The sequence below is a fragment of the Cynara cardunculus genome (genome assembly GCF_001531365.2).
Source record: "Cynara cardunculus var. scolymus isolate 2C chromosome LG 17, CcrdV1, whole genome shotgun sequence".
Classification (NCBI taxonomy): domain Eukaryota; kingdom Viridiplantae; phylum Streptophyta; class Magnoliopsida; order Asterales; family Asteraceae; genus Cynara; species Cynara cardunculus.
The window spans coordinates 15186626-15193215 of NC_037544.1; the positions used below are offsets into that span (position 1 = coordinate 15186626).

At 34.7% G+C, this 6590-nt stretch overlaps 1 pseudogene; it reads left to right on the forward strand.

Annotated features, from left to right (window-relative positions):
- Positions 1–3964: 3964 nt before the first annotated feature.
- On the forward strand, positions 3965–4864 carry LOC112499867 (annotated as a pseudogene).
- Positions 4865–6590: the final 1726 nt, after the last annotated feature.

The window sequence follows — 6590 nt, forward strand, 5'->3', positions numbered from 1 at the left end:
TCTGACAAACGCTATACTCATACGGTGTAGGATGGTAACACCGTGTTGTGCTAGGATTCATGACGTCTAACATAAATGATATCGTATCGATAGCACGTTGACCGGTGTGTACTCTTGGGAGGCCGTCTGACCCGATAGTTGATATTGTCATAGTTATATAAAATTATTTATTGATTTTATATAATTATGACAGGAATGCTATGTCACCTTTTTGCTGAATCATCTGTTTAAAGTCTTAATCAACTTTTGCACCCTGTGCTTCTTTTTAAGATTGATATTTTCTTAGAGTTAATTAGACCACCCAATTTTAGATAAATCAAGTCCCTCAATTCGCCATCTGAAACTAGTTTTTATAAACTAGACTTTTTGAAATAACTTTACAAGCTATCTCTGTGGGAACGATATTTGGTATTTTACCATTATTACTTGTTACGAGACGACAATAGTTCGAGGTGTATACTTGCACCGAGTTCTATTTTTGTATTGAAATCTAAGGTTGAATAAACCGACGAGCAGAAGACATGTTAAGAAGTTGTATCATTGACTTTGGGGGATCGTGGGAAGATCACTTGTCGTTAATAGAATTTGCATACAATAACAGTTATCATTCCAGCATTCAAGCAGCATCGTATGAAGTATTGTATGGACATAAATGTCGAACGCTGTTATGTTGGAATGAGGTAGGAGAAAGGCAGTTAACGGGTCCTGAGATTGTTCAAGAGACTCTGAAAAGATTGAACAGATCCGTGAAAGAATAAGAACAGCACAAGACCACCAGAAAAGTTATGATGATAATCGTCGAAAGCTGATTAAATTCTATGTAGGTGATTTTGTGATGTTGAAAGTTTTGCCATGAAAGGGCGTTATCAGATTTGGAAAGGAGGGTATGCTCAGTCCGAGGTATGTTGGGCCGTTCAGAATATGTAAACGAATTGGGCGAGTGGCATACCAGTTAGAATTACCAGAAGAACTAAGTCTGATTCATAACACTTTTCACGTATCGAACTTACGGAAATGCTTAGCTGATCTGAGTCTAGCTGTGCCGTTGCCAGAGGTTAAACTGGACGGTAAACTGAACTTTGTAGAAATACCAGAAGCTGTAGTTGACCGAAAGATTAGAGTGTTGAGAAACAAAAAAATTAGTTTGGTTAAAGTACAATGGAAGTTTCACAAAGGGCCAGAAGCAACATGGGAATTGGAGTCGAAAATGAGAGCAGATTATCCATGGCTCTTTGATTAAAGGAATTCCGGAACGAAATTCTTTTGAGGGGTAGATAATATGATAACCATGTCTTGGTTATCACCAGAGGTAATTAATATATGATTATTTGATATATGGTTATGTGAATGCATGAAAAATTGTTACATTTGATCATGCGAGTATGTGATTTATATGCATAATGTGAATGCATGCATGAGATTTTATGTATGTGAATAGGCATGATTTTATATGTATGCATAAAATATTTTATATATACATGATTTAAATATGCATGCATGGGTTAATATATGTGAAAATGTAATTGTATGCTTGCATAAGGTGATGAATATGTGTGCATAAATTAGGGACATGCATGGGTTTTATGGATGGCTCTGCATGAGCTTAGTTGCCTTTCTTTTATTAGAAAGGGTATAAATATGTGGCTTGTGAACCTCTTGGCCATTTTTAAAGTTAAAAGAAAACTTGAAGGAGTAAGCTTATCCGGATTGCTTATTGATTGATTTCAAAGAAGTTGGATTCATCTGATTTTCAAAAGAAATTGCATAAGGTCAGTGATTTAAATGTTTTAATCCCTTTGAAATGTGTAAATTGTTTGTGTAAATTTTTACTCGGTTTGAAGTTTATACTGTGTGAATGTTATCCGGATTATGAGTAAACCGGTCAAGAATTAAACGATTTAAATATAAACCGGAAGGTAAGCGATTAAGACTAAATCGCTTGGTATATCGACCGGTTTAATGTTAAACCGGACAAGGGACGAGCGGATTAGACCTAAACCGTACATGCCTTAACCGGTTTAAAAGTAAATCGATTAATTGTGTTAGCAGGTTTATATGATGAACTATTTATGAACTTTGAATTATGTTAAGTGTTTAAATCGAAGAAGTAGGAATACGACTATAGAATGACCGGATTGTTAAATAGGTCATGACATGAATAGTGTTGTCCGGATTAGTAATCCGGACAAAGTGTTGAGAATTTATTCTAAGTATTAAATCGGACATAATGAAATGTTGTCCGGATTAGTGATCCGGCCAAGGTTTGACCGGCTTGTATTTAGACTTGTCATTTTATTGACCTATTTACAAGAAATGAGAATTTTTGATAAATATAATTTTAAACTGATAAAATTTCATTGACTGCGGTCTATTATATATGGAATTGTTTTGTGAAATATTTTGATGGGGAAATAAGGGGGGCATATCAAGGAGAGGTGTACCATGGGATAAGGTTGACATATCAAGTAGAGGTGCACTATGGGATAAGGGTGGCATATAAATGAGAGGTGTACATTTGGATATAAGGGTGGCATTTGTATGTGTGTTATGTAATATAACTCTTACTATTATATCCTTTAAGATTACCGTGGTCTGGAATCTTTATTTCTTTGTGACTTAAAGGTTTAGGATCAGGGTTCTTATTGGAAATCATAGTCTGGATGTAAGGGAAAAGAGAAAATGTGATAAATTCCCTATGTGTTTATCTGCATGAAGAATGGTTGATGATATGTATAGAGTTGATAAATGAATCTTGATTAGTACAAGAATTGTATTTTGAATTGTTGGACCATGTACTCTGTAATGGTAGATTCTTGTACTAAGGAGCCTATGTGGTGTACAAACATGTATTTCTTATGTATGGAGTATCTGTTATATGCAATATGTAGAATGGGTGTTACAATGAATTGCAAATTCCCTAACTTTTAACTATGCTTCTGCCTTTGTAGTTTTGTTATGCTATTGTTAGTTTTTCTTTTAGGTGCTGCATTTCTCCCTGAAAAGTCCCCAGAATTTAATACATGTTGGATTATCATTAAAATAAATAATGTCACATATTTAGCCGCAAAAGATATGGAAACATGATACTTGAAAAACTATTCTTTTCCTCCAGCCATTGCCTTACATGCTTTACTTTCCTGTTGGTATCTTTCCAGTCATGGGTCCAGCAAAATCGATTTCTTGAAGAAACCGATATCGTCCTCTAGTGAGTAAATTTTCGGTCACATTTACTGATCCATTTAACAGCAAGTGCCTATCAAACATTTTATATATATTGAAAATTGCAGGTATGTATTTGGTATCACTCATGCTCTTAGGTTGGAAGACTAGCCTGTAATGCTAGTGGAGCGGATCAGGTTTATGCTTCAGGTATGTTAACTGGTCGGCCAAATGCTGTTTGAATACATAAATTAATAGTTGTATATTTGTAGGGATTGAAATTGAGATTGTGTTGCAGCCACATGGGTTCTTTAAGACGTTCCACCTTGAGCTTGTGAGTCAGATGTGAAAGATAGCAGCCGCCATGTTAAAGATGCAATTGCTCCGAAGGCGGTTTCAAATGGCTTGATAGCAACCAAGCTTTGATTTGGCAAATATTTTAGATTTGTTGTGTGAAGCTGAACTAGTATTGTACAATCTTTTCTTATGGTTGGATTTTTATACCTTTTTGTTAATAAGTTGCCATTTTGTTTTACAAACCTTTTTAATTACAAAGTCTTTTTTTCACGGTCTTTGGATTGGAGTGGACCTCGAGTCATTGTTGAGTGTGCAGACAAGCAAGGATTGGTAGTCCATGATTCTACATGAATTTTCTAGGTATCAACGTCAACTTTTTAAATAATTCCTAATCTTATAACTTACGTAAATAGTAACGCTCATTAGATTAGATTAACGTCCGAATATTAAATATTTCTCGAGTAATGGTCTAACAGGTGACATTCCTTATGGTTTCAGTAAACCGGTGATGTTACAGCAGCTAGACGTTTCTCACAACCATCTAACCGGCACTTTAACATCACTCGCTGAGCTTCTTGTGTTAACTGAGCTTGACATCTCGTACAATCTCTTCATGGGTTAGATACCAGCAGCATTGATGAAAATTTTCAACTCATCTTTCTATTAATTCTAGGGGAATCCAGGTCTTTGTGTTGATTGTTGTTTGAATTGTGATGCGGGCAGAAACTTCACACGTTGTACCCATTCTTCAGACAAACAGAGAGGTCTTACTAAGTTCCAAACTGCAATGGTAGCCCTTGGAACATCAGCACTTATGTTCGCGGTTGTTATTGGACTTGGTTTCATGCTTCAATGTCGAAAAAGAGAAAAACATGATATTGTAGAGATCTATGATGATAAAGAGGATGGTTCTTTGTTTCATAAAGTAATGGTAGCTACCGAGGACTTGAATGATAAGTACATAATTGAGAGAGGATCTCATGGAACCGTGTACAAGGTTTCCTTAGGTTCGATTGATAGACTTTATGCAGTAAAGAAACTTATGTTTGGAGCCAGCAAAGAAGGCAACATGAGTATTGTTCGAGAGATTGAGACAGTTGGGAAGGTCAGACATAGAAATCTTGTCAAGTTGGAAGATTTTTGGATGAGGAAGGATTACGGTTTGATCTTGTATAGATATATGCATAATGGTAGTCTTCATGATATTCTACACGAGGTATATCCACCTCCATTTTTAGATTGGAGCATTCGTGGTAACATAGCTCTTGGAACTGCCCATGGTTTAGCATATCTTCATTTTGACTGTGATCCTGCTATAGTTCACCACGATATCAAGCCCATGAATATTCTTTTGGACGCTGATTTGGAGCCTCACATCTCAGATTTTGGCATTGCCAACGCTTACTAATATCACTTATCTTATTGATTGAACATGATTAAGATTGAGAATATTAGTTGGTAAGAGATATAGCAAGGATCGATACTCTTAACCGGTAAGTGAGAGAGAAGACTCTTAGGGGCCGTTTACCAAATGCATACCTGGATAAGCGCTTACCAAGTCACATTACATTAGTGAATGAATATAGCAAGGACCAAGAATTTTACCCGGTAAGAACAAGACAAGGAACATGAATCTTACCCGGTAAGTGAAGGAGAGACGACTCTTACCATGGTAAGAGCTTATTGGGTAAACTATTGCATATGGAGCCATTTGGGAGGACTAAAATCTTACCCGGTAAATAAGTAATAGTGTTGAATTTTACCGGTAAGCACTTATCGGATAAGTTTTTGGTAAACGGCCCCTTCCTCAATTAGCGCTTACTAACAATTCATTTTGATATCTGAGAATAAACAATATGATCTTACTAACTACAGTTGACACTATTAATATTTTGTAATAAACAAAGAGGTGTTGGAACTTTCATGAATGGGGATGTGTTGGTTTTCTTTTGGGATAATCCAGAAAGGATATTCTTGTGCATCTATATAAATGTTATTGCTCATGTCAAAATCAGCGGGTTTTTTTCAGACTTTTCGCTATTATTTGTTCAAAGTTTTTACCACCGTTTTGACAAGCATGTTTTGGAATTTATGTTCACTCATTATGAACATAAATGTAAGAGTATCATAACTTTATCCTGAAGTAAAATCCCAAAACAAGCTTGTAAATAATGAATTTGAAGACATTTTGATTTTAAATAGAATTCTATGGTTATTTCACCAAGTCTCCCTTGATCTTAGATTTAGAACAACACAGGGGAGTCCGATCTCAAATCTTCTGTAACGAGTAAATAAGAATCTTCATTTCTTTTTTCTTCAAGAAAATAAAATATTTTGTGTTCTGAATGGTCTAAATTTCATTTTCAACAGAAGAAATCGTTGAGGTGCTTATTGAGGGACAAAATATTTGGATCACTTGGAGGGGAAGTTATTAAGAATGAAAGGCATGTTCACCGACTTAATGGCCTCTATATCTACAATAAAGGTAGAGACAATTGGGGACTTGACTTTAGTATGTGTTGCATTGCAAAAAAATCTTAACATGTGAACCATCAAGATCTCAAAGATATCTTGCAAAAATTTGAGATTTAAATCTTGATAGAACTTTTACATCCCGCCGCATTGCATGGGTACACAACTAGTATATATATATATATATATATATAGGGCTGGGTTCAAGGAAAACAAAAAGAAAATGAAAAATATAATAAACATCATAATAATCATCAATCAATACGATATTCAGTTATGCATATGTGCATAAAACTAATACACATGTGTATATCATACAAATAAATGGTTATTAGGATGTTCATTAGTTTTTCATTTTTTATGGTTTTTCCCTAAGCCCCCCCCCCCCCTCTCTCTCTCTCTATATATATATATATATATATATATATATATATAAGAGCCTAATTAAATGAGACCTAATTATTTTGTGGTAACTGTGATGTCTAATATGAACCAACCATTTTATTATGTTGATCCTAGATATCTCAATAACACTTATAATCTAGTTATGAATAACCAAATTATAGTGATTTTACGAAGAAAGTTAAGAAGACTCAAAAATAAAATATAAATATTCAAGAACAGTTTGAGCTACAAAGGTTTTACTTTATAAATAATAAAAC